The following is a 13,038-nucleotide window of genomic DNA, read 5'->3' as shown; positions in this document are numbered from 1 at the left end:
TCCCCTTAAGCAGGCATAAGTTGGTTTTCTAAATTTGAGACCCTGTTCTGTTCTGTAATTCAGTTCCTGTGTAGCCAAGTTTCCATTCCGTGTATTACTGATATCTTATGATGTTTCTTTTTCTGTGTGACTTATTTCAGTTAGAATCATCGTACCTGAATCCACTCATTGTGCTGCTAAGGGCCTGATGACATAGATTTCATTGCTGAGTGATATTGCTTTGTAAGTAAATACCACAACTTCTTTATCCATTTTTCACTTTCTGCGATGTTGAACTTGTACTGTAAACGAGGTTCTTGTAAACAGAGGCGTCCCAAACTTTGGGGTGGCTGTGTCTTTTTGATTTTGATTTCCCTACGCTATAGGACCATAAGTGGCAGTGCCCTAGGCTCTGTTGCTTTGTTTTTTAGATGTTTCAGGAAACACCATACACTTCTCCCCAGTGGTTGTTGGCAATTTACATCCCGCCCATCAGCATAACAAGGCTCCCAGTTCTCCATGGCCTGTCCTGCCTTTCTGGATTTTACACTTTTTTCAGATGGCCCTTTTGACCGGGGGGAAGTGAGACTTCATTGTAGGGCAGATTTCCTTTGCAAGCTTGCTTGGTTGGCCAAAAAGGGCGTATGCGTTTTTTCCTGAATATATTCAGGAAAAAACGCATACGCCCTTTTTGGCCAAGTGCATCATTGTGGACGTTCTGCCTCTTTTCCTATGCTTTCAATGCAATTCCAGTCTACTTCCTGAAATCGGTTTCCTGCAATTCTGCCCAGCTTTCAAGTCCTCTTGGCAGCCTTACTTCAATCTATTTTTGGACGATAGCTGTCATTTATAACTCTGCAGGTTTGTGAATTACAGTGCCCCTGAGCTCCTTTCCTCAGCTCGCTTTCATTTGAGCTGGCCACAACACCACATGATGGCTTCAGGCCCTAATCTGGTTCCAGCACGGCACGCTGAGCCTTTGGTTAATTCCTCTTCCTGGTGGGAAATGAGAGTTAAATTTGCCCGTCCAGACACCTCCAGCTGGCCTCTCATTGGTTCTCGCTATTCCTGTTCATTTTCCGCAGAAATTGCAAACTGGGCCAAACAGAAGGTTAAAGGGACTGACTCTCCAAGTCGGAAGAGTGTTAGTAAAGCGTCTGGAATGTTGCACCCGAGTACCAGGGTACAAAAACTGAGACATATTTGAACACGCCTCCCGATCGCATGGTTGATCATACTCTAGGTTCCACATGCATGTTTTACCTGAATATATTCAGGAAAAAACGCATACGCCCTTTTTGGCCAAGTGCATCATTGTGGACGTTCTGCCTCTTTTCCTATGCTTTCAATGCAATTCCAGTCTACCTCCTGAAATCGGTTTCCTGCAATTCTGCCCCGCTTTCAAGTCCTCTTGGCAGCCTTACTTCAGTCTATTTTTGGACGATAGCTGTCATTTATAACTCTGCAGGCTTGTGAATTACAGTGCCCCTGAGCTCCTTTCTTCAACTCGGTTTCTTGTGAGCTGGCCGCAACACCGCAGGATGGCTTCAGGCCCTAATCTGGTTCCGGCACGGCACGCTGAGCCTTTGGTTAATTCCTCTTCCTGGTGGGAAATGAGAGTTAAATTTGCCCGTCCAGACACCTCCAGCTAGTCTCTCATTGGTTCTCGCTATTCCTGTTCATCTTCCGCAGAAATTGCAAACTGGGCCAAACAGGAGTTTAAAGGCGCTGACTCTCCAAGTCGGGAGAGTGTTAGTAAAGCTTCTGGAATGTTGCACCCGAGTACCAGGGGAGGAAAACTGAGACATATTTGAACACGTCTCCCGTTCACACGGTTGATCATACTCTGGGTTCCACATGCATGTTTTAGCTGAAGGAAGAATACCTTAAACCTGGAGAGTTGAGACCCGTGGAATGGGTACCATGCAATATGTCTTCAAAGGGTCTTCATTTGCTCACCGAACCTCCCCAATCCTATCACTGCTGCGTTTATGCCCCTGTACACATGCTTGATTCTCTTTCGGAGACATAGCAATCCATAGGTTTTAAGATACTTACTAGTCAGGTACATTCTTAGGCGTTTAATATGCGGTGTTGAGTCCATTTCGTTGAGCAAGGAGTAGCTCTTGTCTATTCCATATTTGGCTTAAGGAACTTTATCTGTGCTCATTTCAATCTCTGGTTTTATGCAGCACCCCAACTCACCTTTCCCCTTAAGCAAGCATAAGTTGGTTTTCTAAATTTGAGACCCTGTTCTGTTCTGTAATTCAGTTCCTGTGTAGCCAAGTTTCCATTCCGTGTATTACTGATATCTTATGATGTTTCTTTTTCTGTGTGACTTATTTCAGTTAGAATCATCATACCTGAATCCACTCATTGTGCTGCTAAGGGCCTGATGACACAGATTTCATGGCTGAGTGATATTGCTTTGTAAGTAAATACCACAACTTCTTTATCCATTTTTCACTTTCTGCGATGTTGAACTTGTACTGTAAATGAGGTTCTTGTCAACAGAGCAGTTCCAAACTTTGGGGTGGCTGTGTCTTTTTGATTTTAATTTCCCTAAGCTATAGGACCATAAGTGGAAGTGCCCTAGGTTCTGTTGCTTTGTTTTTTAGATGTTTCAGGAAACACCATACACTTCTCCCGAGTGGTTGTTGGCAATTTACATCCCGCCCATCAGCATAACAAGGCTCCCAGTTCTCCATGGCCTGTCCTGCCTTTCTGGATTTTACACTTTTTTCAGATGGCCCTTTTGACCGGGGGTAGTGAGACTTCATTGTAGTGCAGATTTCGTTTGCAAGTTTGCTTGGTTGGCCAAAAAGGCCGTATGCGTTTTTTCCTGAATATATTCAGGAAAAAACGCATACGCCCTTTTTGGCCAAGTGCATCATTGTGGACGTTCGGCCTCTTTTCCTATGCTTTCAATGCAATTCCAGTCTACCTCCTGAAATCGGTTTCCTGCAATTCTGCCCCGCTTTCAAGTCCTCTTGGCAGCCTTACTTCAGTCTATTTTTGGACGATAGCTGTCATTTATAACTCTGCAGGTTTGTGAATTACAGTGCCCCTGAGCTCCTTTCTTCAACTCGCTTTCTTGTGACCTGGCCGCAACACCGCAGGATGGCTTCAGGCCCTAATCTGGTTCCGGCACGGCATGCTGAGCCTTTGGTTAATTCCTCTTCCTGGTGGGAAATGAGAGTTAAATTTGCCCGTCCAGACACTTCCAGCTAGCTTCTCATTGGTTCTCGCTATTCCTGTTCATCTTCCGCAGAAATTGCAAACTGGGCCAAACAGGAGGTTAAAGGGACTGACTCTCCAAGTCGGGAGAGTGTTAGTAAAGCGTCTGGAATGTTGCACCCGAGTACCAGGGGAGGAAAACTGAGACATATTTGAACACGTCTCCCGTTCACATGGTTGCTCATACTTGGGTTCCATGTGCATGTTTTAGCTGAAGGAAGAATACCGAAAACCTGAGTAGTTGAAACCCGTGGAATGGGTACCATGCAATATGACTTCAAAGGGTCTTCATTTGGTCACTGAACCTCTCCAATCCTATCACTGCTGCGTTTATGCCCCTGTACACATGCTTGATTCTCTTTCGGAGACATAGCAATCCATAGGTTTTAAGATACTTACTAGTCAGGTACATTCTTAGGCGTTTAATATGCGGTGTTGAGTCCATTTCATTGAGCAAGTAGTAGCTCTTGTCTATTCCATATTTGGCTTAAGGAACTTTATCTGTGCTCATTTCAATCTCTGGTTTTATGCAGCACCCCAACTCACCTTTCCCCTTAAGAAAGCATAAGTTCGTTTTCTAAATTTGAGACCCTGTTCTGTTCTGTAATTCAGTTCCTGTGTAGCCAAGTTTACATTCCGTGTATTACTGATATCTTATGATGTTTCTTTTTCTGTGTGACTTATTTCAGTTAGAATCATCATACCTGAATCCACTCATTGTGCTGCTAAGGACCTGATGACACAGATTTCATTGCTGAGTGATATTGCTTTGTAAGTAAATACCACAACTTCTTTATCCATTTTTCACTTTCTGCGATGTTGAACTTGTACTGTAAACGAGGTTCTTGTAAACAGAGCCGTTCCAAACTTTGGGGTGGCTGTGTCTTTTTGATTTTGAATTCCCTAAGCTATAGGACCATAAGTGGAAGTGCCCTAGGCTCTGTTGCTTTGTTTTTTAGATGTTTCAGGAAACACCATACACTTCTCCCGAGTGGTTGTTGGCAATTTACATCCCGCCCATCAGCATAACAAGACTCCCAGTTCTCCATGGCCTGTCCTGCCTTTCTGGATTTTACACTTTTTTCAGATGGCCCTTTTGACCGGGGGGAAGTGAGACTTCATTGTAGTGCAGATTTCCTTTGCAAGCTTGCTTGGTTGGCCAAAAAGGGCGTATGCGTTTTTTCCTGAATATATTCAGGAAAAAACGCATATGCCCTTTTTGGCCAAGTGCATCATTGTGGACGTTCTGCCTCTTTTCCTATGCATTCAATGCAATTCCAGTCTACCTCCTGAAATCGGTTTCCTGCAATTCTGCCCCGCTTTCAAGTCCTCTTGGCAGCCTTACTTCAGTATATTTTTGGACGATAGCTGTCATTTATAACTCTGCAGGTTTGTGAATTACAGTGCCCCTGAGCTCCTTTCTTCAACTCGCTTTCTTGTGACCTGGCCGCAACACCGCAGGATGGCTTCAGGCCCTAATATGGTTCTGGCATGGCACGCGGAGCCTTTGGTTAATTCCTCTTCCTGGTGGGAAATGAGAGTTAAATTTGCCCATCCAGACACCTCCAGCTAGTCTCTCATTGGTTCTCGCTATTCCTGTTCATCTTCCACAGAAATTGCAAACTGGGCCAAACAGGAGGTTAAAGGGACTGACTCTCCAAGTGGGGAGAGTGTTAGTAAAGCATCTGGAATGTTGAACCCGAGTACCAGGGTACGAAAACTGAGACATATTTGAACACGTCTCCCGATCACATGGTTGATCATAATCTAGGTTCCACATGCATGTTTTAGCTGAAGGAACAATACCTTAAACCTGGAGAGTTGAGACCCGTGGAATGGGTACCATGCAATATGACTTCAAAGGGTCTTCATTTGCTCGCGAACCCCTCCAATCCTATCACTGCTGCATTTATGCCCCTGTACACATGCTTGATTCTCTTTCGGAGACATAGCAATCCATAGGTTTTAAGATACTTACTAGTCAGGTACATTCTTAGGCGTTTAGTATGCGGTGTTGAGTCCATTTCGTTGAGCAAGGAGTAGCTCTTGTCTATTCCATATTTGGCTTAAGGAACTTTATCTGTGCTCATTTCAATCTCTGGTTTTATGCAGCACCCCAACTCACCTTTCCCCTTAAGCAAGCATAAGTTGGTTTTCTAAATTTGAGACCCTGTTCTGTTTTGGAATGCAGTTCCTGTGTAGCCAAGTTTACATTCCGTGTATTAGTGATATCTTATGATGTTTCTTTTTCTGTGTGAATTATTTCAGTTAGAATCATCATACCTGAATCCACTCATTATGCTGCTACGGGCCTGATGACATAGATTTCATTGCTGAGTGATACTGCATTGTACGTAAGTACCACAAGTTCTTTATCCATTTTTCACTTTCTGTGATATTGAACTTGTACGGTAAACGAGGTTCTTGTAAACAGAGGTGTCCCAAACTTTGGGGTGGCTGTGTCTTTTTGATTTTAATTTCCCTAAGCTATAGGACCATAAGTGGAAGTGCCCTAGGCTCTGATGCTTTGTTTTTTAGATGTTTCAGGAAACACCATACACTTCTCCTGAGTGTCTGTTGGCAATTTACATCCCGCCCATCAGCATAACAAGGCTCCCAGTTCTCCATGGCCTGTCCTGCCTTTCTGGAGTTTACACTTTTTTCAGATGGCCCTTTTGACCGGGGAGAAGTGAGACTTCATTGTAGTGCAGATTTCCTTTACAAGTTTGCTTGGTTGGCCAAAAAGGGCGTATGCGTTTTTTCCTGAATATATTCAGGAAAAAACGCATACGCCCTTTTTGGCCAAGTGCATCATTGTGGACGTTCTGCCTCTTTTCCTATGCCTTCAATGCAATTCCAGTCTACCTCCTGAAATCGGTTTCCTGCAATTCTGCCCCGCTTTCAAGTCCTCTTGGCAGCCTTACTTCAGTCTATTTTTGGACGATAGCTGTCATTTATAACTCTGCAGGTTTGTGAATTACAGTGCCCCTGAGCTCCTTTCTTCAACTCGCTTTCTTGTGACATGGCCGCAACACCGCAGGATGTCTACAGGCCCTAATCTGGTTCCGGCATGGCACGCGGAGCCTTTGGTTAATTCCTCTTCCTGGTGGGAAATGAGAGTTAAATTTGCCCATCCAGACACCTCCAGCTAGTCTCTCATTGGTTCTCGCTATTCCTGTTCATCTTCCACAGAAATTGCAAACTGGGCCAAACAGGAGGTTAAAGGGACTGACTCTCCAAGTGGGGAGAGTGTTAGTAAAGCATCTGGAATGTTGAACCCGAGTACCAGGGTACGAAAACTGAGACATATTTGAACACGTCTCCCGATCACATGGTTGATCATAATCTAGGTTCCACATGCATGTTTTAGCTGAAGGAACAATACCTTAAACCTGGAGAGTTGAGACCCGTGGAATGGGTACCATGCAATATGACTTCAAATGGTCTTCATTTGCTCGCGAAACCCTCCAATCCTATCACTGCTGCATTTATGCCCCTGTACACATGCTTGATTCTCTTTCGGAGACATAGCAATCCATAGGTTTCAAGATACTTACTAGTCAGGTACATTCTTAGGCGTTTAGTATGCGGTGTTGAGTCCATTTCGTTGAGCAAGGAGTAGCTCTTGTCTATTCCATATTTGGCTTAAGGAACTTTATCTGTGCTCATTTCAATCTCTGGTTTTATGCAGCACCCCAACTCACCTTTCCCCTTAAGCAAGCATAAGTTGGTTTTCTAAATTTGAGACCCTGTTCTGTTCTGTAATTCAGTTCCTGTGTAGCCAAGTTTACATTCCGTGTATTACTGATATCTTATGATGTTTCTTTTTCTGTGTGACTTATTTCAGTTAGAATCATCATACCTGAATCCACTCATTGTGATGCTAAGGGCCTGATGACACAGATTTCATTGCTGAGTGATATTGCTTTGTAAGTAAATACCACAACTTCTTTATCCATTTTTCACTTTCTGCGATGTTGAACTTGTACTGTAAACGAGTTTCTTGTAAACAGAGCCGTTCCAAATTTTGGGGTGGCTGTGTCTTTTTGATTTTAATTTCCCTAAGCTATAGGACCATAAGTGGAAGTGCCCTAGGTTCTGTTGCTTTGTTTTTTAGATGTTTCAGGAAACACCATACACTTCTCCCAAGTGGTTGTTGGCAATTTACATCCCGCCCATCAGCATAACAAGGCTCCCAGTTCTCCATGGCCTGTCCTGCCTTTCTGGATTTTACACTTTTTTCAGATGGCCCTTTTGACCGGGGGGAAGTGAGACTTCATTGTAGTGCAGATTTCCTTTGCAAGCTTGCTTGGTTGGCCAAAAAGTGCGTATGCGTTTTTTCCTGAATATATTCAGGAAAAAACGCATACGCCCTTTTTGGCCAAGTGCATCATTGTGGACGTTCTGCGTCTTTTCCTATGCTTTCAATGCAATTCCAGTCTACCTCCTGAAATCGGTTTCCTGCAATTCTGCCCCGCTTTCAAGTCCTCTTGGCAGCCTTACTTCAGTCTATTTTTGGACGATAGCTGTCATTTATAACTCTGCAGGTTTGTGAATTACAGTGTCCCTGAGCTCCTTTCTTCAACTCGCTTTCTTGTGACCTGGCCGCAACACCGCAGGATGTCTTCAGGCCCTAATCTGGTTCTGGCACGGCACGCTGAGCCTTTGGTTAATTCCTCTACCTGGTGGGAAATGAGAGTTATATTTGCCCATCCAGACACCTCCAGCTAGTCTTTCATTGGTTCTCGCTATTCCTGTTCATCTTCCACAGAAATTGCAAACTGGGCCAAACAGGAGGTTAAAGGCGCTGACTTTCCAAGTGGGGAGAGTGTTAGTAAAGCGTCTGGAATGTTGCACCCGAGTACCAGGGTACGAAAACTGAGACATATTTGAACACGTCTACCGATCACATGGTTAATCATACTCTAGGTTCCACATGCATGTTTTAGCTGAAGGAAGAATACCTTAAACCTGGGTAGTTGAAACCCGTGGAATGGGTACCATGCAATATGACATCAATTGTCTTCATTTGCTCACAGAACCTCTCCAATCCTATCACTGCTGCGTTTATGCCGCTGTACACATGCTTGATTCTCTTTCGGAGACATAGCAATCCATAGGTTTTAAGATACTTACTAGTCAGGTACATTCTTAGGCGTTTAATATGCGGTGTTGAGTCCATTTCATTGAGCAAGGAGTAGCTCTTGTCTATTCCATATTTTGCTTAAGGAAATTTATCTGTGCTCATTTCAATCTCTGGTTTTATGCAGCACCCCAACCCACCTTTACCCTTAAGCAAGCATAAGTTGGTTTTCTAAATTTGAGACACTGTTCTGTTCTGTAATTCAGTTCCTGTGTAGCCAAGTTTACATTCCGTGTATTACTGATATCTTATGATGTTTCTTTTTCTGTGTGACTTATTTCAGTTAGAATCATCATACCTGAATCCACTCATTGTGCTGCTAAGGGCCTGATGACACAGATTTCATTGCTGAGTGATATTGCTTTGTAAGTAAATACCACAACTTCTTTATCCATTTTTCACTTTCTGCGATGTTGAACTTGTACGGTAAACGAGGTTCTTGTAAACGGAGGCGTCCCAAACTTTGGGGTGGCTGTGTCTTTTTGATTTTAATTTCCCTAAGCTATAGGACCATAAGTGGAAGTGCCCTAGGTTCTGTTGCTTTGTTTTTTAGATGTTTCAGGAAACACCATACACTTCTCCTGAGTGTCTGTTGGCAATTTACATCCCGTCCATCAGCATAACAAGGCTCCCAGTTCTCAATGGCCTGTTGCCTTTCTGGATTTTACACTTTTTTCAGATGGCCCTTTTGACCGGGGGGAAGTGAGACTTCATTGTAGTGCAGATTTCCTTTGCAAGCTTGCTTCGTTTGCCAAAAACGGCGTATGCGTTTTTTCCTGAATATATTCAGGAAAAAACGCATACGCCCTTTTTGGCCAAGTGCATCATTGTGGACGTTCTGCCTCTTTTCCTATGCTTTCAATGCAATTCCAGTCTACCTCCTGAAATCGGTTTCCTGCAATTCTGCCCCGCTTTCAAGGCCTCTTGGCAGCCTTACTTCAGTCTATTTTTGGACGATAGCTGTCATTTATAACTCTGCAGGTTTGTGAATTACAGTGCCCCTGAGCTCCTTTCTTCAACTCGCTTTCTTGTGACCTGGCCGCAACACCGCAGGATGGCTTCAGGCCCTAATCTGGTTCCGGCCCGGCATGCTGAGCCTTTGGTTAATTCCTCTTCCTGGTGGGAAATGAGAGTTAAATTTGCCCATCCAGACACCTCCAGCTAGCCTCTCATTGGTTCTCGCTATTCCTGTTCATCTTCCGCAGAAATTGCAAACTGGGCCAAACAGGAGGTTAAAGGGACTGACTCTCCAAGTCGGGAGAGTGTTAGTAAAGCGTCTGGAATGTTGCACCCGAGTACCAGGGTACGAAAACTGAGACATATTTGAATACGTCTCCCGTTCACATGGTTGATCATACTTGGGTTCCACATGCATGTTTTAGCTGAAGGAAGAATACCTTAAACATGGAGAGTTAAGACCCGTGTAATGGGTACCGTGCAATATGACTTCAAAGGGTCTTCATTTGCTCACCGAACCTCTCCAATCCTATCACTGCTGCGTTTATGCCCCTGTACACATGCTTGATTCTCTTTCGGAGACATAGCAATCCATAGGTTTTAAGATACTTACTAGTCAGGTACATTCTTTGGCGTTTAATATGCGGTGTTGAGTCCATTTCGTTGAGCAAGGAGTAGCTCTTGTCTATTCCATATTTGGCTTAAGGAACTTTATCTGTGCTCATTTCAATCTCTGGTTTTATGCAGCACCCCAACTCACCTTTACCCTTAAGCAAGCATAAGTTGGTTTTCTAAATTTGAGACCCTGTTCTGTTCTGTAATTCAGTTCCTGTGTAGCCAAGTTTACATTCCGTGTATTAGTGATATCTTATGATGTTTCTTTTTCTGTGTGACTTATTTCAGTTAGAATCATCATACCTGAATCCACTCATTGTGCTGCTAAGGGCCTTGTGACACAGATTTCATTGCTGAGTGATATTGCTTTGTAAGTAAATACCACAACTTCTTTATCCATTTTTCACTTTCTGCGATGTTGAACTTGTACTGTAAACGAGGTTCTTGTAAACAGAGCCGTTTCAAACTTTGGGGTGGCTGTGTCTTTTTGATTTTAATTTCCCTAAGCTATAGGACCATAAGTGGCAGTGCCCTAGGCTCTGTTGCTTTGTTTTTTAGATGTTTCAGGAAACACCATACACTTCTCCCAAGTGTCTGTTGGCAATTTACATCCCGCCCATCAGCATAACAAGGCTCCCAGTTCTCCATGGCCTGTCCTGCCTTTCTGGATTTTACACTTTTTTCAGATGGCCCTTTTGACCGGGGGGAAGTGAGACTTCATTGTAGTGCAGATTTCCTTTGCAAGCTTGCTTGGTTGGCCAAAAAGGGCGTATGCGTTTTTTCCTGAATATATTCAGGAAAAAACGCATACGCCCTTTTTGGCCAAGTGCATCATTGTGGACGTTCTGCCTCTTTTCCTATGCTTTCAATGCAATTCCAGTCTACCTCCTGAAATCGGTTTCCTGCAATTCTGCCCCGCTTTCAAGTCCTCTTGGCAGCCTTACTTCAGTCTATTTTTGGACGATAGCTGTCATTTATAACTCTGCAGGTTTGTGAATTACAGTGCCCCTGAGCTCCTTTCTTCAACTCGCTTTCTTGTGACCTGGCCGCAACACCGCAGGATGGCTTCAGGCCCTAATCTGGTTCCGGCATGGCATGCTGAGCCTTTGGTTAATTCCTCTTCCTGGTGGGAAATGAGAGTTAAATTTGCCCGTCCAGACACCTCCAGCTAGCCTCTCATTGGTTCTCGCTATTCCTGTTCATCTTCCTCAGAAATTGCAAACTGGGCCAAACAGGAGGTTAAAGGGACTGACTCTCCAAGTGGGGAGAGTGTTAGTAAAGCGTCTGGAATGTTGCACCCGAGTACCAGGGGAGGAAAACTGAGACATATTTGAACACGTCTCCCGTTCACATGGTTGATCATACTCTGGGTTCCACATGCATGTTTTAGCTGAAGGAAGAATACCTTAAACCTGGAGAGTTGAGACCGGTGTAATGGGTACCATGCAATATGACTTCAAAGGGTCTTCATTTGCTCACCGAACCTCTCCAATCCTATCACTGCTGCGTTTATGCCCCTGTACACACACTTGATTCTCTTTTGGAGACATAGCAATCCATAGGTTTTAAGATACTTACTAGTCAGGTACATTCTTAGGCGTTTAATATGGGGTTTTGAGTCCATTTCGTTGAGCAAGGAGTAGCTCTTGTCTATTCCATATTTGGCTTAAGGAACTTTATCTGTGCTCATTTCAATCTCTGGTTTTATGCAGCACCCCAACTCACCTTTCCCCTTAAGCAAGCATAAGTTGGTTTTCTAAATTTGAGACCCTGTTCTGTTTTGAAATGCAGTTCCTGTGTAGCCAAGTTTACATTCCGTGTATTAGTGATATCTTATGATGTTTCTTTTTCTGTGTGACTTATTTCAGTTAGAATCATCATACCTGAATCCACTCATTGTGCTGCTAAGGGCCTTGTGACACAGATTTCATTGCTGAGTGATATTGCTTTGTAAGTAAATACCACAACTTCTTTATCCATTTTTCACTTTCTGCGATGTTGAACTTGTACTGTAAACGAGGTTCTTGTAAACAGAGCCGTTTCAAACTTTGGGGTGGCTGTGTCTTTTTGATTTTAATTTCCCTAAGCTATAGGACCATAAGTGGAAGTGCCCTAGGCTCTGTTGCTTTGTTTTTTAGATGTTTCAGGAAACACCATACACTTCTCCCAAGTGTCTGTTGGCAATTTACATCCCGCCCATCAGCATAACAAGGCTCCCAGTTCTCCATGGCCTGTCCTGCCTTTCTGGATTTTACACTTTTTTCAGATGGCCCTTTTGACCGGGGGGAAGTGAGACTTCATTGTAGTGCAGATTTCCTTTGCAAGCTTGCTTGGTTGGCCAAAAAGGGCGTATGCGTTTTTTCCTGAATATATTCAGGAAAAAACGCATACGCCCTTTTTGGCCAAGTGCATCATTGTGGACGTTCTGCCTCTTTTCCTATGCTTTCAATGCAATTCCAGTCTACCTCCTGAAATCGGTTTCCTGCAATTCTGCCCCGCTTTCAAGTCCTCTTGGCAGCCTTACTTCAGTCTATTTTTGGACGATAGCTGTCATTTATAACTCTGCAGGTTTGTGAATTACAGTGCCCCTGAGCTCCTTTCTTCAACTCGCTTTCTTGTGACCTGGCCGCAACACCGCAGGATGGCTTCAGGCCCTAATCTGGTTCCGGCATGGCATGCTGAGCCTTTGGTTAATTCCTCTTCCTGGTGGGAAATGAGAGTTAAATTTGCCCGTCCAGACACCTCCAGCTAGCCTCTCATTGGTTCTCGCTATTCCTGTTCATCTTCCTCAGAAATTGCAAACTGGGCCAAACAGGAGGTTAAAGGGACTGACTCTCCAAGTGGGGAGAGTGTTAGTAAAGCGTCTGGAATGTTGCACCCGAGTACCAGGGGAGGAAAACTGAGACATATTTGAACACGTCTCCCGTTCACATGGTTGATCATACTCTGGGTTCCACATGCATGTTTTAGCTGAAGGAAGAATACCTTAAACCTGGAGAGTTGAGACCGGTGTAATGGGTACCATGCAATATGACTTCAAAGGGTCTTCATTTGGTCACCGAACCTCTCCAATCCTATCACTGCTGCGTTTATGCCCCTGTACACAC

At 44.0% G+C, this 13,038-nt stretch overlaps 1 long non-coding RNA gene across 1 annotated transcript in view; it reads left to right on the top strand.

The window, feature by feature from the left end:
• LOC307181394 overlaps window positions 1-13,038 on the top strand; it is a 189,928-nt gene that overhangs the window by 134,848 nt on the left and 42,042 nt on the right. The gene's annotated exons all lie outside the window — the stretch shown is intronic.

This window comes from Stenella coeruleoalba, assembly GCF_951394435.1.
Source record: "Stenella coeruleoalba genome assembly, contig: scaffold_248, whole genome shotgun sequence".
Lineage (NCBI taxonomy): Eukaryota > Metazoa > Chordata > Mammalia > Artiodactyla > Delphinidae > Stenella > Stenella coeruleoalba.
Note: the sequence above shows the minus strand (reverse complement) of the source record. Positions and strands in the feature narration are given on the sequence as shown.